We start from the raw sequence: 23,562 nt of genomic DNA on the forward strand, positions 1-23,562 counted from the left end.
CAAAGGTGGTGCTCTCGATGTCGGAGAGCGCTCAACACCAGCTGGTGTTTCCACTTCCAAATGAAATGATGACCTGCCAATCACACTGGCTGTTGCGGGTAAACAGGTGGCAGGACTGCGTCCAAAAACATGTGTGACTGCTGTCCCCCCAGTCACAGAGGATGAAGAGGCCGCGGATGCACAAGATGGGGCAGACGGTGGTTGGCACAGCCCGCTAGGCCGCATTGTAGCACAGTGAGCTTCCCACTGCAACTTATGCTTCATATCCATGTGACGGTTCATGCATGAAGTACTCAAACTATGGATTTTTTGGCCTCTACTTAGCTTTTGGTGACAAATATTACAGATAACATGAGTTGGGTCATCCTTATCGATCTGAAAAAATACCCAAGCTATGCAAGGCTTAGAGCCCATGCGACCTGAAGAGCCACTATGACTTGTGGTCAGAGGCAGAGTTGTGGTTGAGGATGCAGTTGTTGACGTGCTTCCAGTACTCCGTCTCTGTCCAGGAAGGCGCAACCTAACCTCGTCATCAATAGCATCTGTGATGCCCAGCTGCACTTCGTATCACAGATCCTAGAAGAGTGCATTGATGGAATCCTCCACAAGAGGCCCCCATAAACTTTCACACATCTCCATCTTCCACCTCAGACCAGCAGAGGGAGCCCATTAGGGATATAAATAGGGAAGGTGGAGCTAGGCAGTTCAGTTCCTCTGAAGAGTTCCTGTAGTAGAGAAGCCTAAGAGAGGTCAGTCTGCTGTGGAGCTCAGTCTAGTCTAGAGAACTCAGTTAATAGTTCAGCAGTGGAGCACGAGGCTCCTGTTAGCTAGATTCAGGGAGCCCAGTTAGAGCTTAAGGTGTGCCGGCGCCATAAGATCAGTGAAGCGTTGCAAGTTGTTGTTAGTGTGTATAGCCTAGTGAGGGCCCGAGTAGGCCGAAGGCGAGTGGAGAGTTAGTACATAGGGGGCAGAGGAGCTTAGCCAGCTCACCCCGAAGCATTTCCCGGACACCTGATCCGAGCTTACCGGGATTTCTATGACCCAGTAAGGCATAACCGGAATCCCTGGAGAACTACAAGTCCCAGGATCGATATGGTGCTGATACGTAACAGAGCCAGGAGATGCTTAGGCCCCTCATACTGGGAGCGTGAACTCCAAGACAAGACCCTACCATAAGGTCAGCCAGTGCAGGACAGAGGCAAGAAGCAGGAGGCCCTACACCCGCTCATTGGGGAGGATCCTGATATGCACCCATCACCCTACAGTGCTCCGGGATGTGCTTGAATTTCCACCAGTAAAAGGTACTGAAGTGACTACCGTGTCCATTCCCGTTCTTGCTCTGACCCAGCTGGGTCTTGCCTGTCCTGCATTCCCCCTGCATACGCTTTTCTGAGTCCTAGCTCCACCTGTGGGGAGCTATGCCATCGAGCTGCCTTATCACCGGCCTCAGTGGACTACTGCAGCGCTGGTGCTTCTCACCAGATACCACAGGTGGCGTCACAAACTCTTATTAAATTAACAATTATCCACCCTTTTAAAGACTGACCCCAGGGTACGGGCCCGGGAGCTGACCACCGCAACATCCCAAAGGCCAGGCAAAGGCCTGGGTACCGAGTCATCCCCATCCCCTGGGCTAGTCACATCCTCCTCCACCTCCTCTGCTGACCTCATCAACTGGCTGACTGTGGGTTGACAGTAAGTGGGATCTCCAAAATTGTCATCATCACCCTGTGTGTTCTCACACCCGTCGTCCTCAGAGCCAACCTCTTCCTGCCCTGACCGAAAAGTCAAGTTGTCGCTCCAATCAGGTATTTGAGTCTCATCATTGTCTTCATCATTGTCTCCACCAACAGGAGTTACAGTTTGGGAATGAGGGTCTACATTATGCTCAGAACCTTCTTCATCTGGTCCTGGATCAGACTCATAAAAATTCTGGGCATCAGAGCAGATCATTTCCTCGTCTGGATTAACAGAAGCTCTTGAGCAGACCTCCTTTTCCCAGGCTATAGTATGAGCAAACAGCTGTGTAGACTCAACCATCTGTGTTACCCCATACTCAGATAGGCAGCTGGAGACTTGGGAGCTGTGAGGAAGCAAGTGCGATTGGGGTGACACCTCTTACCTATTAGTGATTCAATGTTCACTACCCTTCTTGACATTACAGTGAATCTGTCATGTTCCAGTGGCTTACTGGGTTGGTACACCTGTCTTGTCAATGGGCATTCATGAGTTTGAATCCACGGGGAGGTTTTTTTTAATTTACGTACTAATAAGCTTCCTATAGAGCCAATGGAAATTTTCATTGATTTTGGGATTGAGATATTGCAATTGTGAGATATAGAATCTGTATTAAGTGTTTATAAAGAACAAGATGTAATCAAACTCTGTATAGATTGGCATTAAGAATAACATAGTGAAACCAATGGATATCTTATTTAACTTACCTATTAGAGATTCAATTTTCACTGCCTTTCTTGACATTGCCTTAAACCTGCAATGTTATAGTGGCTTACTGGGTAAATGCACCTGTCTTGTAAACAGGCATTCAAGAATTCAAATTCATAGAGAAGTTTTTTTTCATTTACTTACTAATAAGCTTCCTATAGAGCCAATGGAAATTTGCATTGATTTTGGGCTTGAGATAGTGCAATTGTGAGCTATAGAATCTGTATTAAGTGTTCATAAAGAACAAGATGTCATCATACGCTGTTTAGATTGGCATTAAGAATAACATAGTGAAACCAATGGATATTTTTTTTAACTTACCTATTATCGGTTTAAATGTTCACTGCCCTTCTTGACATCACTGTATACCTGTGATTTTCCAGTGGCTTACTGGGTACATGCATCTGTCTTGTAAACAGACATTCCTGAGTTCAAATTCATGGAGAGCTTTTTTTTCATTTACTTACTAGTAAGCTTCCTATAGAGCCAATGAAAATTTGCATTGATTTTGGGTTTGAGATAGTGCAATTGTGAGATATAGAATCTGTATTAAGTGTTCATAAAGAACAAGATGTCATCATACGCTGTATAGATTGGCATTAAGAATAACATAGTGAAACCAATGGATTTTTTTTTTAACTTACCTGTTAGCGATTCAATGTTCACTGCCCTTCTTGACATCACAGTGAACCTATTGTGTTCCAGTGGCTTACTTGGTTAATGCACTTGTCTTGTAAACAGACATTCATGAGCTCAAAACCACGGGGAGTTTTTTTTTATATATGTACTAATAAGCTTTTTATAGAGCCAATGGAAATTTGCATTGATTTTGGGATTGAGATACTGCAATTGTGAGATATAAAAACTGTATTAAGTGTTTATAAAGAACAAGATGTCATCATACGCTGTATAGATTGGCATTAAGAATAACATAGTGAAACCAATGGATATGTTTTTTAACTTACCTATTACCGATTCAATGTTCACTGCCCTTCATGACATCACCTTACACCTGGGATATACAAGTGGCTTACTGTGTTAATGCGCCTGTCTGGTAAGCAGGCATTCATGAGTTACTATCCATGGAGAGCATTTTTTTCATTAACTTACTAATAAGCTTCCTATAGAAAGAATGGAAATTTGCATGGATTTTGGGCTTGAGATAGTGCAATTGTGAGATATAGAATCTGTATTAAGTGTTCACTGCCCTTCTTGACATAATTTTTCACCTTTCATGTTCCACTGGCTTACTTGGTTGATGCGCCTGTCTTGTAAACAGCATTCATGAGTTTGAATCCACGGGGAGGTTTCATTTTATTTACGTACTAATAAGCTTCCTATAGAGCCAATGGAAATTTGCATTGATTTTGGGCTTGAGATAGTGCAATTGTGAGCTATAGAATCTGTATTAAGTGTTCATAAAGAACAAAATGTCATAATACGCTGTATAGATTGGCATTAAGAATAACATAGTGAAACCAATGGAGATCTTTTTTAACTTACCTATTAGCGATTCAATGTTCACTGCCCTTCTTGACATCACCTTACTCCTGTGATGTTCCAGTGGTTTACTGGGATAATGCCCCTGTCTTGTAAAGAGACATTCATGAGTTTGAATCCATGGAGAGCTTTTTTTTTTCATTTTCTTACTAATAAGCTTCCTTTAGAGGCAAAGGAAATTTGCATTGATTTTTGGCTGGAGATAGTGCAATTGTGAGATATAGAATTTATATTAAGTAGTGTTGAGCATTCCGATACTGAAATATCGGGTATCGGCCGATATTCGCAGTATTGGAATTCCGATACTTAATTCCGATAGTTTTACAATATCGTATACCGGAATCGGAAGTTCCCATAATGCAATGAGCCAGTTTCATTTTATTCAGCCAATGAGGATCCTAAGAAGTGTAGGCACATCCTGTTAGGCATGTAGACATCTTAACTAATGGCATGGCTGTGATTGGCTGCTGAAATTATGTCATGATGCACTATAAAAGCCGCCGCCGCCATTTTGAGCTCACTCTGCTGTGAATTCAATTAGGGAATCGACGCTGTTATTCTGAGGGACAGTTTTAGCTACCTATTTGGTCTATTCTGCTTTACCCACGCTACTTTATAAATCACTGTGCCTTGCAGCACAAGTGCACAGTTCTCTGTGCTGCTCACCGTTGTCTGCAAGGTCTCTGTGTGTGAGTGCAGCTCACCCTGTAGTGTGTGCTTCAGCCACGTCTGGTTGTAGTGCACTCAGTGTGTGTCACTGCCTCATACATTGTCCTTTTTTGCAAATTCATAATTTTTCCTGATATCTCCTATTAGTGTGGTGGTTCCATCTGTATTCAGCTAAATTGGTTCCAAACACACTATGTAGGAGTAGATAGAGAATTATTTTTTTGTCTTGCAGCGCTAGTGCACAGTGCTCTGCATCTGCACTGTTCACGCCTGTCTGCAAGGTCTCTGTGTGTGAGTGCAGCTCACGCTGTAGTGTGTGCTTCAGCCACGTCTGGTTGTAGTGCGCTCAGCGTGCGTCACTGCCTCATACATTGTCCTTTTTTGCTAATTGAACATTTTTCCTGATTTCTCCTATTAGTGTGGTGGTTCCATCCGTATTCAGCTACATTGGTTCCAAACACACTATATAGGAATAGATAGAGGAGCCTTTCTGCAGCATTGTGCCCTGCAGCCCCAGCCAGATTAGTATTAGCCTATTTTTTGTAGCCTCATCTATTGCATTGCAGGTTACCTTCCTACATTGTAATAGCTACAAAAAGTTTGTGATACTATCGGTATTACATCTTTGGGCACATCCAGTGTCTTTTTGTGACAAAAGAAACCTAAATAAAATTCACCAAACACTCCACTTTACAGTTGTGTAGGCCACATTAGCTCATATTAAAGTCTAGTCCACACTTTATAAAATTAGTGTTTCTTATACCTGTTAGCAGCTGTTCAGGAATAAGCACACTAAGCCCTTAGTACTTTTCTGCCTATCTTTATCAGTCTACTAAGATGAAGAAGGCAGGGAGTAAGGCATGTGGTCGTGGGCGTGGGCGTCAAGTTTGTGCAGGGAGAGGACGTGAGTATTCTGTGCCTGCAGGGAGAGGACGTGGGGATTCTGTGCTGCAGGCACCAGTAACTCAGCATCTGCCAGTTTTACCAGGGAACAGTCCTTTATGAGCTGCTTTGTAGGAGCTAGCCATACCCCACTGCTGCGGGAGGACCAAATTGAAGACGTTGTCGGATGAATGGCAGCTAACTCATCGACTTCAATTAGTTCCAGATCCTCTCAGGTCCTGAGCACTGAAGAGCACCCATCTGTCTCTTCACCACCTGACAAATTGCCCAGGCAGTCAGAGAGCCCTGGACAGGAGCCATCTCTACTTCTGTTCTCTGAATCTCTTGGCTTGGAAAGAGGGGGCCAGCCAAGCAGAATTCGAGAATTTGAAGAAGAGGTAGTATGCAGTGATGCACAACCGTTTTGTCTCTCTGAATCTGAAGAGGCGGGTGGGCCAGTGCCTATGGTCAACAGCACACCTCAGTACGCATCTGATGATGAGACTCAGGTGCCACTTTCTGATGCGTACTGTGCTGTCGAGACTACCCAGGAGAAGCAGTTGTTTGAAGAGGGTGGTGTAGATGATGAGGTCCTTGACCCATCATGGCGTGAGGGACAGGCAGTTGGTGGGAGCAGCTCTGAAGAAGAGATTCCCCGAACGGCCCAAAATGGAGGGAGAGGGAGGGGGCAGACTTGGTTGCCTGTAGCCTCCACTTCGGCACCCATTAGGAGCATGGCTCTTCCAAAATCCAAAGCGGGCGCTCCCAAGACTTGCAGTGCCTGGTCCTTTTTTGACACAGTTGCAGATGACATTTGCTTTGTCAAATGCAAACTGTGTAATCAGAAGGAGAAAAGAGGGAAAAGTGTCAGCAACCTCAATACCACAAATATGTGGAAACATTGGCGGACCAAGCACGTGGTGGAGTTACAAAAACACACTGAAGACCTAGGCCAACCTATAGCGCCACCTACAACCCCTTCAGCTCGTGTTGTAGCCTCTTCCTTCAGCTCACACACAGCTGGTTCAGCTTCCTCACAGGATCGCCATGGAAGAATCTCTGGCACTGTTGTACAGAGACACAGTGTAATTCCACCCACAGCACCACTTTCCCTGTCATCCTCACACTCCCAGGCCAGTCTACAGCCATTGTTAGCACAGGCATGGGAGAAAAGGCGCCCATACTCGGCAAACCACCCCCGAGCTCAGGCTCTGAATGCTGGCATTGCTAAACTACTGGCCCTTGAAATGCTATCATTCAGGCTGGTGGAGACTGACACCTTCCGTAACTTTATGGCATTGGCAGTCCCACAATACAACGTGCCCAGCTGCTTTTATTTCAGCAGGCAAGCCGTCCCTGCCCTGCAACAGCATGTGGAGGGAAAAATTAAACATGAGCTGCAAAACGCCGTCAGTAGCAAGGTCCACCTGACCACCGATGCGTGGACCAGTAAGCATGGACAGGGACGATACCTTTCCCTCACTGCCCATTGGGTAAATGTTGTGGAGCCGGGTACAGATCTTGAGAGTGGCGCTGTACGTGTTCTGCCAACTCCAAGGATTGCAGGAATCCAGTCTGTACACATTGACTCCTCCTCATACTCCAGTTCCTCTGAATCAGCGCTGCAGGAGCCGTGACGGTCTACCTCCACATCGACCCGTGAACTATTAACTGCTATGATGACCGATATGAGCACAGCTGTGGCCAAACGTCAACAGGCCATATTAAAATTAATTTCTTTGGGGAATTGAAGCCACACAGAGCAGGAGCTCTGGAATGCCATCAAGCAGCAGAGCGACGTGTGGTTTGTGCCAGCGAATCTCCAGCCAGGTATGGTAGTGTGTGACAATGGCCGAAATCTGGTGGTTGCTCTGGGCCTAGGCAACCTCACTCACATCCCATGTCTGGCACATGTGCTCAGCTTGGTCATGCAGAGTTTTTTGAGGGACTATCCGGATATTGATGCACTGCTTCATAAGGTCCGCATAGAGTGCGCTCACTTGCGGCGTTCCAGCAACGCAAGATCACGCATTGCAGCTCTGCAGCGCCGATTACGTCTTCCGGAACATCGCATTATATATGACCTACCCACCAGGTGGAATTCAACGTTACATATGTTGGAGAGGTTGTGTGAGCAGCAGGCAGCAGTAATGGAGTACCAGCTGCAGCAGGCGCAAACAAGTCGCAGTGCGCGCCGTTCACACTTCACCACCACTGAGTGGGCCTCTATGAAGGACATTTGCCACGTTTTGTGTGCCTTCGATTATTCCACGCGGATGGCGAGTGCAGATGATGCACTAGTCAGCATGACTATCCCCCTTATCTGCCTGCTTGAAAAAACACTGCAAGTACTAAGGGAGGAGGTTTTAGAAGAGGTGGAGGATGAGGAGTCACAAATGCCATCTGCTTCTGTACAGTCTGCGCAACGTGGCTCCTCACAAAGGCCTAGGCAGGGGACACTTTGTGAGGAGGATGAGGAGGAGTCAATGGAGGAGGAAGACATCTGTCCAGAGGAGGGAGGTACACAATGCTCTAGTAGTCAGTATCTAGAGCGAGGGTGGGGTGATGCAGAGCAGGCAGAGATCATGCCTCAACCAGGGGACAGCGTTTCTTGGCCAGTTGGCAGTCTGCAGCACATGGTTGATTTCATGCTGCAGTGCCTGAGAAACGACCGCCCCATCGCCCACATTCTCAACACGGCTGATTATTGGGTGTCCAGCCTCCTAGATCCTCGCTACCGGGACAACTTACAAAGCCTCATAACACCGTTGAACCGGGAGCGTAAAATGCGGGAGTACCAAGACGCACTGGTGCATTCCACCATGTTCTCCATTCCAACCGAGAGCAGTGCTGCTAGTGCTTTACAAAGCAGCTCAGTGCGTCGAGGCAATGGAGGAAGCTCTGCACAAAGAGGGAGTAGAAGCAACGCCTCAGCACAAGGCAAGACCAGTATGCCCAAATGTGGCAAAGTTTTGTGTCCCCGACGCCACAAATGTCTACACCATCACAGACGGGTCCAGTCAGCAGGAGGCCACGTTTCCGTCAGATGGTGACAGACTACATGTCTTGCCCTCTCAGCGTACTCCCAGACGGCTCTTCTTCCTTCAAGTTTTGGGTCTGTAAGCTGGATACATGGCCAGAGCTCAGTCAGTATGCATTGAAGGTGCTAGCTTGCCCTGCTGCTAGTGTATTATTGGAACTCGTCTTTAGTGCCGCGGGTGGTGTACTAAAAGACCGTTGCATGCGACTATCCTCCAATAACGTTGACCGGCTTACTTTTCTCAAAATGAACAAGGCCTGGATCTCTCAAGAATTTGCCAGTCTTCTTCCAGAATAAATAATTGGTTGGCAACAGTATCCAGGTCTCCTGTTGTGTTCATGTTTCTACCATCTGAACTGTAATCCCTGCTCCAATTACACCTCTGGCATCTCTGTTTTCAGTATTATCCCTGAGCTCCAAAACCGCCAGTTGGCGCTGAGAAGTGACGTCTGCACAGTCAAAGCTTTCTGCCGTGTTACTGGGGTTCAGTAACGTCAGCTGTTCCCCAGCTGTGCGGACGGCAATTTCTCCTGCTCTGTCCACATTCTCACTACTACAGATTTTAAAGTTGCTCCAATTACACCTCTGGCTCCTCTGTTTTCAGTATTATCCCTGAGCTCCAACACCGCCAGTTGGCGCTGAGAAGTGACGTCTGCACAGTCAAAGCTTTCTGCCGTGTTATTGGGGTTCAGTAACGTCAGCTGTTCCCCTGCTGTGCGGACGGCAATTTCTCCTGCTCTGTCCACATTCTCACTACTACAGATTTTAAAGTTGCTTCAATTACACCTCTGGCTGATCTGTTTTAGTATTATCCCTGAGCTCCAACACCGCCAGTTGGCACTCAGAAGTGCTGTCTGCACAGTCAACACTTGCTGCCATGTTATTGGCGTTCAGTAACGTCAGCTGTTCCCCTGCTGTGCGGACGGCAATTTCTCCTGCTCTGTCCACATTCTCACTACTACAGATTTTAAAGTTGCTCCAATTACACCTCTGGCTTCTCTGTTTCCAGTATTATCCCTGAGCTCCAACACCGCCAGTTGGCGCTCAGAAGTGACGTCTGCAGAGTCAACGCTTGCTGCTATGTTATTGGGGTTCAGTAACGTCAGCTGTTCCCCTGCTGTGCGGATGGCAATTTCTCCTGCTCTGTCCACATTCACACTACTACAGATTTTAAAGTTGCTCCAATTACACCTCTGGCTCCTCTGTTTTCAGCATTATCCCTGAGCTCCAACACCGCCAGTTGGCGCGCAGAAGTGACGTCTGCACAGTCAACGCTTGCTGCCGTGTTATTGGGGTTCAGTAACGTCAGCTGTTCCTCTGCTGTGCGGATGGCAATTTCTCCTGCTCTGTCCACATTCACACTACTACAGATTTTAAAGTTGCTCCAATTACACCTCTGGCTCCTCTGTTTTCAGCATTATCCCTGAGCTCCAACACCGCTAGTTGGCACTCAGAAGTGACGTCTGCACAGTCAACGCTTGCTGCCGTGTTATTGGGGTTCAGTAACGTCAGCTGTTACCCTGCTGTGCGGATGGCAATTTCTCCTGCTCTGTCCACATTCACACTACTACAGATTTGAAAGTTGCTCCAATTACACCTCTGGTTCCTCTGTTTCTATTATTATCCCTGAGCTCCAACACCGCCAGTTGGCGCTGAGAAGTGCAGTCTGCACAGTCAACACTTGCTGCCATGTTATTGGGGTTCAGTAAAGTCAGCTGATCCCCTGCTGTGCGGACGGCAATTTCTCCTGCTCTGTCCACATTCTCACTACTACAGATTTTAAAGTTGCTCCAATTACACCTCTGGCTCCTCTGTTTTCAGTATTATCCCTGAGCTCCAACACCGCCAGTTGGCGCTGAGAAGTGACGTCTGCACAGTCAAAGCTTTCTTCCGTGTTATTGGGGTTCAGTAACGTCAGCTGTTCCCGTGCTGTGCGGACGGCAATTGCTCCTGCTCTGTCCACATTCTCACTACTACAGATTTTAAATTTGCTCCAATTACACCTCTGACTCCTCTGTTTTTAGTATTATCCCTGAGATCCAGCACCGCCAGTTGGTGCTCAGAAGTGCTGTCTGCACAGTCAACACTTGCTGCCATGTTATTGGGGTTCAGTAACGTCAGCTGTTCCCCTTCTGTGCGGACGGCAATTTCTCCTGCTCTGTCCACATTCACACTACTACAGATTTTAAAGTTGCTCAAATTACACCTCTGGCTAATCTGTTTTTAGTATTATCCCTGAGCTCCAACACCGCCAGTTGGCACTCAGAAGTGCTGTCTGCACAGTCAACACTTGCTGCCATGTAATTGGGGTTCAATAACGTCAGCTGTTCCCCTGCTGTGCGGACGGCAAATTCTCCTGCTCTGTCCACATTCACACTACTACAGATTTTAAAGTTGCTCCAATTACACCTCTGGCTCCTCTGTATTCAGTATTATCCCTGAGCTCCAACACCGCCAGTTGGCGCTCAGAAGTGCTGTCTGCACAGTCAACACTTGCTGCCGTGTTATTGGGGTTCAGTAACGTCAGCTGTTCCCCTTCTGTGCGGACAGCAATTTCTCCTGCTCTGTCCACATTCACACTACTACAGATTTTAAAGTTGCTCAAATTACACCTCTGGCTCCTCTGTTTTTAGTATTATCCCTGAGCTCCAACACTGCCAGTTGGCGCTCAGAAGTGCTGTCTGCACAGTCAACACTTGCTGCCATGTTCTTGGGGTTCAGTAACGTCAGCTGTTCCCCTGCTGTGCGGACGGCAATTTCTCCTGCTCTGTCCATATTCACAATTCACACTACTCCAGATTTTAAAGTTGTTCCAATTACACCTCTGGCTCCTCTGTTTTTAGTATTATCCCTGAGCTCCAACACTGCCAGTTGGCGCTCAGAAGTGCTGTCTGCACAGTCAACACTTGCTGCCGTGTTATTGGGGTTCAGTAACGTCAGCTGTTACCCTGATGTGCGGACGGCAATTTCTCCTGCTCTGTCCACATTCTCACTACTACAGATTTTAAAGTTGCTCCATTTACACCTCTGGCACCTCTGTTTTCAGTATTATCCCTGAGCTCCAACACCGCCAGTTGGTGCTCAGAAGTGCTGTCTGCACAGTCAACGCTTGCTGCCGTGTTATTGGGGTTCAGTAACGTCAGCTGTTACCCTGCTGTGCGGATGGCAATTTCTCCTGCTCTGTCCACATTCACACTACTACAGATTTTAAAGTTGCTCCAATTACACCTCTGGCTCCTCTGTTTTCAGCATTATCCCTGAGCTCCAACACCGCCAGTTGGCGCTCAGAAGTGACGTCTGCACAGTCAACACTTGCTGCCGTGTTATTGGGGTTCAGTAACGTCAGCTGTTCCCCTGCTGTGCGGATGGCAATTTCTCCTGCTCTGTCCACATTCTCACTACTACTGATTTTAAAGTTGTTCCAATTACACCTCTGGCTCCTCTGTTTTAAGTATTATCCCTGAGCTCCAACATCGCCAGTTGGTGCTCAGAAGTGCTGTCTGCACAGTCAACACTTGCTGCCGTGTTATTGGGGTTCAGTAACGTCAGCTGTTCCCCTTCTGTGCGGACGGCAATTTCTCCTGCTCTGTCCACATTCACACTACTACAGATTTTAAAGTTGCTCCAATTACACCTCTGGCTAATCTGTTTTTAGTATTATCCCTGAGCTCCAACACCGCCAGTTGGCACTCAGAAGTGCTGTCTGCACAGTCAACACTTGCTGCCATGTAATTGGGCTTCAGTAAAGTCAGCTGATCCCGTGATGTGCAGACGGCAATTTCTCCTGCTCTGTCCACATTCACACTACTACAGATTTTAAAGTTGCTCCAAATACACCTCTGGCTCCTCTGTTTTCAGTATTATCCCTGAGTTCCAACACCACCAGTTGGCGCTCAGAAGTGCTGTCTGCACAGTCAACACTTGCTGCCGTGTTATTGGGGTTCAGTAACGTCAGCTGTTCCCCTGCTGTGCGGACGTCAATTTCTCCTGCTCTGTCCACATTCTCACTACTACAGATTTTAAAGTTGCTCCAATGACACCTCTGGCTCCTCTGTTTTCAGCATTATCCCTGAGCTCCAACACCGCCAGTTGGCGCTCAGAAGTGACGTCTGCACAGTCAACGCTTGCTGCCGTGTTATTGGGGTTCAGTAACGTCAGCTGTTCCCCTGCTGTGCGGATGGCAATTTCTCCTGCTCTGTCCACATTCACACTACTACAGATTTTAAAGTTGCTCCAATTACACCTCTGGCTCCTCTGTTTTTAGTATTATCCCTGAGCTCCAACACCGCCAGTTGGCGCTCAGAAGTGCAGTCTGCACAGTCAACACTTGCTGCCATGTTATTGGGGTTCAGTAACGTCAGCTGTTCCCTGCTGTGCGGACGGCAATTTCTCCTCCTCTGTCCACATTCTCACTACTACAGATTTTAAAGTTGCTCCAATTACACCTCTGGCTCCTCTGTTTTCAGTATTATCCCTGAGCTCCAACACCGCCAGTTGGCGCTGAGAAGTGACGTCTGCACAGTCAAAGCTTTCTGCCGTGTTATTGGGGTTCAGTAACATCAGCTGTTCCCCTTCTGTGCGGACGGCAATTTCTCCTGCTCTGTCCACATTCACACTACTACAGATTTTAAAGTTGCTCAAATTACACCTCTGGCTTCTGTGTTTTAAGTATTATCCCTGAGCTCCAACACTGCCAGTTGGCGCTCAGAAGTGCTGTCTGCACAGTCAACACTTGCTACCATGTTATTGGGGTTTAGTAACGTCAGCTGTTCCCCTGCTGTGCGGACGGCAATTTCTCCTGCTCTGTCCATATTCACAAATCACACTACTACAGATTTTAAAGTTGTTCCAATTACACCTCTGGCTCCTCTGTTTTTAGTATGATCCCTGAGCTCCAACACCGCCAGTTGGCGCTCAGAAGTGCTCTCTGCACAGTCAACACTTGCTGCCGTGTTATTGGGGTTCAGTAACGTCAGCTGTTCCCCTGCTGTGCGGATGTCAATTTCTCCTGCTCTGTCCACATTCTCACTACTACAGATTTTAAAGTTGCTCCAATTACACCTTTGGCACCTCTGTTTTCAGTATTATCCCTGAGCTCCAACACCGCCAGTTGGCGCTCAGAAGTGACGTCTGCACAGTCAACACTTGCTGCCGTGTTATTGGGGTTCATTAACGTCAGCTGTTCCCCTTCTGTGAGGACGGCAATTTCTCCTGCTCTGTCCACATTCACACTAATACAGATTTTAAAGTTGCTCCTATTACACCTCTGGCTCCTCTGTTTTCAGCATTATCCCTGAGCTCCAACACTGCCAGTTGGCGCTCAGAAGTGCAGTCTGCACAGTCAACACTTGCTTCCTTGTTATTGGGGTTCAGTAAAGTCAGCTGATCCCCTTCTGTGCGGACGGCAATTTCTCCTGCTCTGTCCACATTCACACTACTACAGATTTTAAAGTTGCTCCAATTACACCTCTGGCTAATCTGTTTTTAGTATTATCCCTGAGCTCCAACACCGTCAGATGGCACTCAGAAGTGCTGTCTGCACAGTCAACACTTGCTGCCATGTTATTGGGGTTCAGTAACGTCAGCTGTTCCACTGCTGTGCGGACGGCAAATTCTCCTGCTCTGTCCACATTCACACTACTACAGATTTTAAAGTTGCTCCAATTACAACTCTGGCTCCTCTGTATTCAGTATTATCCCTGAGCTCCAACACCGCCAGTTGGCGCTCAGAAGTGCTGTCTGCACAGTCAACACTTGCTGCCGTGTTATTGGGGTTCAGTAACGTCAGCTGTTCCCCTGCTGTGCGGACGGCAATTTCTCCTGCTCTGTCCACATTCTCACTGCTACAGATTTTAAAGTTGCTCAAATTACACCTCTGGCTAATCTGTTTTTAGTATTATCCATGAGCTCCAACACCGCCAGATGGCACTCAGAAGTGCTGTCTGCACAGTCAACACTTGCTGCCATGTTATTGGGGTGCAGTAACGTCAGCTGTTCCCATGCTGTGCGGACGGAAATTTCTCCTGCTCTGTCCACATTCACACTACTACAGATTTTAAAGTTGCTCCAATTACACCTCTGGCTAATCTGTTTTTAGTATTATCCCTGAGCTCCAACACCGCCAGATGGCACTCAGAAGTGCTGTCTGCACAGTCAACACTTGCTGCCGTGTTATTGGGGTTCAGTAACGTCAGCTGTTCCCCTGCTGTGCGGACGGCAATTTCTCCTGCTCTGTCCACATTCTCACTGCTACAGATTTTAAAGTTGCTCAAATTACACCTCTGGCTAATCTGTTTTTAGTATTATCCCTGAGCTCCAACACCGCCAGATGGCACTCAGAAGTGCTGTCTGCACAGTCAACACTTGCTGCCATGTTATTGGGGTTCAGTAACGTCAGCTGTTCCCATGCTGTGCGGACGGCAAATTCTCCTGCTCTGTCCACATTCACACTACTACAGATTTTAAAGTTGCTTCAATTACACCTCTGGCTCCTCTGTATTCAGTATTATCCCTGAGCTCCAACACCGCCAGTTGGCGCTCAGAAATGCTGTCTGCACAGTCAACACTTGCTGCCGCGTTATTGGGGTTCAGTAACGTCAGCTGTTCCCCTGCTGTGCGGACGGCAATTTCTCCTGCTCTGTCCACATTCTCACTACTACAGATTTTAAAGTTTCTCATATTACACCTCTGTTTTCAGTATTATCCCTGAGCTCCAACACCGCCAGTTGGCGCTCAGAAGTGAGGTCTGCACAGTCAACACTTGCTGCCGTGTTATTGGGGTTCATTAACGTCAGCTGTTCCCCTTCTGTGAGGACGGCAATTTCTCCTGCTCTGTCCACATTCACACTACTACAGATTTTAAAGTTGCTCTAATTACACCTCTGGCTCCTCTGTTTTCAGCATTATCCCTGAGCTCCAACACCGCCAGTTGGCGCTCAGAAGTGACGTCTTCACAGTCAACGCTTGCTGCCATGTTATTGGGGTTCAGTAACGTCAGCTGTTCCCCTGCTGTGCGCATAGCAATTTCTTCTGCTCTATCCACATTCACACTGCTACAGATTTTAAAGCTGCTCCAATTACACCTCTGGCTCCTCTGTTTTTAGTATTATCCCTGAGCTCCAACACTGCCAGTTGGCGCTCAGAAGTGCAGTCTGCACAGTCAACACTTGCTGCCATGTTATTGGGGTTCAGTAAAGTCAGCTGATCCCCTTCTGTGCGGACGGCAATTTCTCCTGCTCTGTCCACATTCACACTACTACAGATTTTAAAGTTGCTCCAATTACACCTCTGGCTCCTCTGTTTTTAGTATTATCCCTGAGCTCCAACACCGCCAGCTGGCGCTCAGAAGTGCTGTCTGCACAGTCAACACTTGCTGCCATGTTATTGGGGTTCAGTAACGTCAGCTTTTCCCTGCTGTGCGGACGGCAATTTCTCCTCCTCTGTCCACATTCTCACTACTACAGATTTTAAAGATGCTCCAATTACACCCCTGGCTCCTCTGTTTTCAGTATTATCCCTGAGCTCCAACACCGCCAGTTGGCGCTGAGAAGTGACGTCTGCACAGTCAAAGCTTTCTGCCGTGTAATTGGGGTTCAGTAACATCACCTGTTACTCTGCTGTGCGGACGGAAATTTCTCCTGCTCTGTCCACATTCACACTACTACAGATTTTAAAGTTGCTCCAATTACACCTCTGGCTCCTCTGTATTCAGTATTATCCCTGAGCTCCAACACCGCCAGTTGGCACTCAGAAGTGCTGTCTACACAGTCAACACTTGCTGCCGTGTTATTGGGGTTCAGTAACGTCAACTGTTCCCCTTCTGTGCGGACGGCAATTTCTCCTGCTCTGTCCACATTCACACTACTACAGATTTTAAAGTTGCTCAAATTACACCTCTGGCTCCTCTGTTTTAAGTATTATCCCTGAGCTCCAACACTGCCAGTTGGCGCTCAAAAGTGCTGTCTGCACAGTCAACACTTGCTACCATGTTATTGGGGTTCAGTAACGTCAGCTGTTCCCCTGCTGTGCGGACGGCAATTTCTCCTGGTCTGTCCATATTCACAAATCACACTACTACAGATTTTAAAGTTGTTCCAATTACACCTATGGCTCCTCTGTTTTTAGTATTATCCCTGAGCTCCAACACCGCCAGTTGGCGCTCAGAAGTGCTGTCTGCACAGTCAACACTTGCTGCCGTGTTATTGGGGTTCAGTAACGTCAGCTGTTCCCCTGCTGTGTGGACGTCAATTTCTCCTGCTCTGTCCACATTCTCACTACTATAGATTTTAAAGTTGCTCCAATTACACCTCTGGCACCTCTGTTTTCAGTATTATCCCTGAGCTCCAACACCGCCAGTTGGCGCTCAGAAGTGACGTCTGCACAGTCAACTCTTGCTGCCGTGTTATTGGTGTTCATTAACGTCAGCTGTTCCCCTTCTGTGAGGACGGCAATTTCTCCTGCTCTGTCCACATTCACACTACTACAGATTTTAAAGTTGCTCCAATTATACCTCTGGCTAATCTGTTTATAGTATTATCCCTGAGCTCCAACACCGCCAGTTGGCAATCAGAAGTGCTGTCTGCACAGTCAACACTTGCAGCCATGTTATTGGGGTTCAGTAACGTCAGCTGTTCCCCTGCTGTGCGGACGGCAAATTCTCCTGCGATATTCACATTCACACTACTGCAGATTTTAAAGTTGCTCCAATTACACCTCTGGCTCCTCTGTATTCAGTATTATCCCTGAGCTCCAACACCGCCAGTTGGCGCTCAGAACTGCTGTCTGCACAGTCAACACTTGCTGCCGTGTTATTGGGGTTCAGTAACGTCAACTGTTCCCCTTCTGTGCAGACGGCAATTTCTCCTGCTCTGTCCACATTCACACTACTACAGATTTTAAAGTTGCTCAAATTACACCTCTGGCTCCTCTGTTTTAAGTATTATCCCTGAGCTCCAACACTGCCAGTTGGCGCTCAGAAGTGCTGTCTGCACAGTCAACACTTTCTACCATGTTATTGGGGTTCAGTAACGTCAGCTGTTCCCTTCTGTGCGGATGACAATTTCTTCTGCTCTGTCCACATTCACACTACTACAGATTTTAAAGTTGCTCCAATGACATCTCTGGCTCCTCTGTTTTTAGTATTATCCCTGAGCTCCAACACTGTCAGTTGGCGCTCAGAAGTGCAGTCTGCACAGTCAACACTTGCTTCCGTGCTATTGGGGTTCAGTAAAGTCAGCTGATCCCCTTCTGTGCGGACGGCAATTTCTCCTGCTCTGTCCACATTCACACTACTACAGATTTTAAAGTTGCTCCAATTACACCTCTGGCTAATCTGTTTTTAGTATTATCCCTGAGCTCCAACACCGCCAGATGGCACTCAGAAGTGCTGTCTGCACAGTCAACACTTGCTGCCATGTTATTGGGGATCAGTAACGTCAGCTGTTCCCCTGCTGTGCGGACGGCAAATTCTCCTGCTCTGTCCACATTCACTCTACTACAGATTCTAAAGTTCCTCCAATTACTCCTCTGGCTCCTCTGTATTCAGTATTATCCCTGAGCTCCAACACCGCCAGTTGGCGCTCAGAAGTGCTGTCTGCACAGTCAACACTTGCTGCCGTGTTATTGGGGTTCAGTAACGTCAGCTGTTCCCTTGCTGTGCGGACGGCAATTTCTCCTGCTCTGTCCACATTCTCACTACTACAGATTTTAAAGTTGCTCAAATTACACCTCTGGCTAATCTGTTTTTAGTATTATCCCTGAGCTCCAACACCACCAGATGGCACTCAGAAGTGCTGTCTGCACAGTCAACACTTGCTGCCATGTTATTGGGGTTCAGTAACGTCAGCTGTTCCCATGCTGTGCGGACGGCAAATTCTCCTGCTCTGTCCACATTCACACTACTACAGATTTTAAAGTTGCTCCAATTACACCTCTGGCTCCTCTGTATTCAGTATTATCCCTGAGCTCCAACACCACCAGTTGGCGCTCAGAAGTGACGTCTGCACAGTCAACACTTGCTGCCGTGTTATTGGGGTTCATTAACGTCAGCTGTTCCCCTTCTGTGAGGACGGCAATTTCTCCTGCTCTGTCCACATTCACACTACTACAGATTTTAAAGTTGCTCCAATTACACCTCTGGCTCCTCTGTTTTTAGTATTATCCCTGAGCTCCAACACTGCCAGTTGGCGCTCAGAAGTGCAGTCTGCACAGTCAACACTTGCTTCCGTGTTATTGGGGTTCAGTAAAGTCAGCTGATCCCCTTTTGTGCGGACGGCAATTTCTCCTGCTCTGTCCACATTCACACTACTACAGATTTTAAAGTTGCTCCAATTACACCTCTGGCTAATCTGTTTTTAGTATTAACCCTGAGCTCCAAGACCGCCAGATGGCACTCAGAAGTGCTGTCTGCACAGTCAACACTTGCTGCCATGTTATTGGGGTTCAGTAACGTCAGCTGTTCCCCTGCTGTGCGGACGGCAAATTCTCCTGCTCTGTCCACATTCAAACTACTACAGATTTTAAAGTTCCTCCAATTACACCTCTGGCTCCTCTGTATTCAGTATTATCCCTGAGCTCCAACACCGCCAGTTGGCGCTCAGAAGTGCTGTCTGCACTGTCAACACTTGCTGCCGTGTTATTGGGGTTCAGTAACGTCAGCTGTTCCCCTGCTGTACGGACGGCAATTTCTCCTGCTCTGTCCACATTCTCACTACTACAGATTTTAAAGTTGCTCAAATTACACCTCTGGCTAATCTGTTTTTAGTATTATCCCTGAGCTCCAACACCACCAGATGGCACTCAGAAGTGCTGTCTGCACAGTCAACACTTGCTGCCATGTTATTGGGGTTCAGTAACGTCAGCTGTTCCCATGCTGTGCGGACGGCAAATTCTCCTGCTCTGTCCACATTCACACTACTACAGATTTTAAAGTTGCTCCAATTACACCTCTGGCTCCTCTGTATTCAGTATTATCCCTGAGCTCCAACACCGCCAGTTGGCACTCAGAAGTGACGTCTGCACAGTCAACACTTGCTGCCGTGTTATTGGGGTTCATTAACGTCAGCTGTTCCCCTTCTGTGAGGACGGCAATTTCTCCTGCTCTGTCCACATTCACACTACTACAGATTTTAAAGTTGCTCCAATTACACCTCTGGCTAATCTGTTTTTAGTATTATCCCTGAGCTCCAACACCGCCAGCTGTCACTCAGAAGTGCTGTCTGCACAGTCAACATTTGCTGCCGTGTTATTGGGGTTCAGTAACGTCAACTGTTCCCCTTCTGTGCGGACGGCATTTTCTCCTGCTCTGTCCACATTCACACTACTGCAGATTTTAAAGTTGCTCAAATTACACCTCTGGCTCCTCTGTTTTTAGTATTATCCCTGAGCTCCAACACTGCCAGTTGGCGCTCAGAAGTGCTGTCTGCACAGTCAACACTTGCTACCATGTTATTGGGATTCAGTAACGTCAGCTGTTCCCCTGCTGTGCGGATGGCAATTTCTCCTGCTCTGTCCATATTCACAATTCACACTACTAGAGATTTTAAAGGTGTTCCAATTACACCTCTGGCTCCTCTGTTTTTAGTATTATCCCTGAGCTCCAACACCACCAGTTGGCGCTCAGAAGTGCTGTCTGCACAGTCAACACTTGCTGCCGTGTTATTGGGGTTCAGTAACGTCAGCTGTTCTCCTTCTGTGCGGACGGCAATTTCTCCTGCTCTGTCCATATTCTCACTACTATAGATTTTAAAGTTGCTCCAATTACACCTCTGGCTCCTCTGTTTTTAGTATTATCCCTGAGCTCCAACACTGCCAGTTGGCGCTCAGAAATGCTGTCTGCACAGTCAACACTTGCTGCCATGTTATTGGGGTTCAGTAATATCAGCTGTTCCCCTGCTGTGCGGACGGCAATTTCTCCTGCTCTGTCCATATTCACAATTCACACTACCACAGATTTTAAAGTTGTTCCAATTACACTTCTGGCTCCTCTGTTTTTAGTATTATCCCTGAGCTCCAACACTGCAAGTTGGCGCTCAGAAGTGCTGTCTGCACAGTCAACACTTGCTGCCATGTTATTGGGGTTCAGTAACGTCAACTGTTCCCCTGCTGTGCGGACGGCATTTTCTCCAGCTCTGTCCACATTCACACTACTACAGATTTTAAAGTTGCTCCAATTACACCTCTGGCTCCTCTGTTTTCAGTATTATCCCTGAGCTCCAACACCGCCAGTTGGCGCTCAGAAGTGCTGTCTGCACAGTCAACAATTGCTGCCGTGTTATTGGGGTTCAGTAACGTCAGCTGTTCCCCTGCTGTGCGAATGGCAATTTCTCCTGCTCTGTCCACATTCACACTACTACAGATTTTAAAGTTGCTCCAATTACACCTCTGGCTCCTCTGTTTTTAGTATATTCCCTGAGCTCCAACACCGCCAGTTGGCGCTCAGAAGTGCGGTCTGCACAGTCAACACTTGCTGCCGTGTTATTGGGGTTCAGTAACGTCAGCTGTACCCCTGCTTTGCGGACTTCAATTTCTCCTGCTCTGTCCACATTCTCACTACTACAGATTTTAAAGTTGCTACAATTACACCTCTGGCTCCTCTGTTTTTAGTATTATCCCTGAGCTCCAACACGTCCAGTTGGCGCTCAGAAGTGCTGTCTGCACAGTCAACACTTGCTGCCATGTTATTGGGGTTCAGTAACGTTAGCTGTTCCCCTTCTGTGCGGACGGCAATTTCTCCTGCTCTGTCCACATTCTCACTACTACAGATTTTAAAGTTGCTCAAATTACAACTCTGGCTAATCTGTTTTTAGTATTATCCCTGAGCTCCAACACCACCAGATGGCACTCAGAAGTGCTGTCTGCACAGTCAACACTTGCTGCCATGTTATTGGGGTTCAGTAACGTCACCTGTTCCCATGCTGTGCGGACGGCAAATTCTCCTGCTCTGTCCACATTCACACTACTACAGATTTTAAAGTTGCTCCAATTACACCTCTGGCTCCTCTGTATTCAGTATTATCCCTGAGCTCCAACACCACCAGTTGGCGCTCAGAAGTGACGTCTGCACAGTCAACACTTGCTGCCGTGTTATTGGGGTTCATTAACGTCAGCTGTTCCCCTTCTGTGAGGACGGCAATTTCTCCTGCTCTGTCCACATTCACACTACTACAGATTTTAAAGTTGCTCCAATTACACCTCTGGCTCCTCTGTTTTCAGCATTATCCCTGAGCTCCAACACCGCCAGTTGGCGCTCAGAAGTGACGTCTTCACAGTCAACGCTTGCTGCCATGTTATTGGGGTTCAGTAACGTCAGCTGTTCCCCTGCTGTGCGGATGGCAATTTCTTCTGCTCTGTCCACATTCACACTACTACAGATTTGAAAGTTGCTCCAATTACACCTCTGGCTCCTCTGTTTTTAGTATTATCCCTGAGTTCCAACACTGCCAGTTGGCGCTCAGAAGTGCACTCTGCACAGTCAACACTTGCTTCCGTGTTATTGGGGTTCAGTAAAGTCAGCTGATCCCCTTCTGTGCGGACGGCAATTTCTCCTGCTCTGTCCACATTCACACTACTACAGATTTTAAAGTTGCTCCAATTACACCTCTGGCTAATCTGTTTTTAGTATTAACCCTGAGCTCCAACACCGCCAGATGGCACTCAGAAGTGCTGTCTGCACAGTCAACACTTGCTGCCATGTTATTGGGGTTCAGTAACGTCAGCTGTTCCCCTGCTGTGCGGACGGCAAATTCTCCTGCTCTGTCCACATTCACACTACTACAGATTTTAAAGTTCCTCCAATTACACCTCTGGCTCCTCTGTATTCAGTATAATCCCTGAGCTCCAACACCGCCAGTTGGCGCTCAGAAGTGCTGTCTGCACTGTCAACACTTGCTGCCGTGTTATTGGGGTTCAGTAACGGCAGCTGTTCCCCTGCTGTACGGACGGCAATTTCTCCTGCTCTGTCCACATTCTCACTACTACAGATTTTAAAGTTGCTCAAATTACACCTCTGGCTAATCTGTTTTTAGTATTATCCCTGAGCTCCAACACCACCAGATGGCACTCAGAAGTGCTGTCTGCACAGTCAACACTTGCTGCCATGTTATTGGGGTTCAGTAACGTCAGCTGTTCCCATGCTGTGCGGACGGCAAATTCTCCTGCTCTGTCCACATTCACACTACTACAGATTTTAAAGTTGCTCCAATTACACCTCTGGCTCCTCTGTATTCAGTATTATCCCTGAGCTCCAACACCGCCAGTTGGCACTCAGAAGTGACGTCTGCACAGTCAACACTTGCTGCCGTGTTATTGGGGTTCATTAACGTCAGCTGTTCCCCTTCTGTGAGGACGGCAATTTCTCCTGCTCTGTCCACATTCACACTACTACAGATTTTAAAGTTGCTCCATTTCCACCTCTGGCTCCTCTGTTTTCAGCATTATCCCTGAGCTCCAACACCGCCAGTTGGCGCTCAGAAGTGACGTCTTCACAGTCAACGCTTGCTGCCATGTTATTGGGGTTCAGTAACGTCAGCTGTTCCCCTGCTGTGCGGATGGCAATTTCTTCTGCTCTGTCCACATTCACACTACTACAGATTTTAAAGTTGCTCCAATTACACCTCTGGCTCCTCTGTTTTTAGTATTATCCCTGAGCTCCAACACTGCCAGTTGGCGCTCAGAAGTGCAGTCTGCACAGTCAACTCTTGCTGCCATGTTATTGGGGTTCAGTAAAGTCAGCTTATCCCCTTCTGTGCGGACGGCAATTTCTCCTGCTCTGTCCACATTCACACTGCTACAGATTTTACAGTTGCTCCAATTACACCTCTGGCTAATCTGTTTTTAGTATTATCCCTGAGCTCCAACACCACCAGTTGGCACTCAGAAGTGCTGTCTGAATGATCAACACTTGCTGCCATGTTATTGGGGTTCAGTAACGTTAGCTGTTCCCCTGCTGTGAGGACGGCAATTTCTCCTGCTCTGTCCACATTCACACTACTACAGATTTTAAAGTTGCTCCAATTACACCTCTGGCT

The sequence above is a fragment of the Phyllobates terribilis genome, unplaced genomic scaffold (genome assembly GCF_046119375.1).
Source record: "Phyllobates terribilis strain yellow unplaced genomic scaffold, ASM4611937v1 Scaffold_57__1_contigs__length_8443340, whole genome shotgun sequence".
NCBI classification, from domain to species: Eukaryota; Metazoa; Chordata; class Amphibia; order Anura; family Dendrobatidae; genus Phyllobates; species Phyllobates terribilis.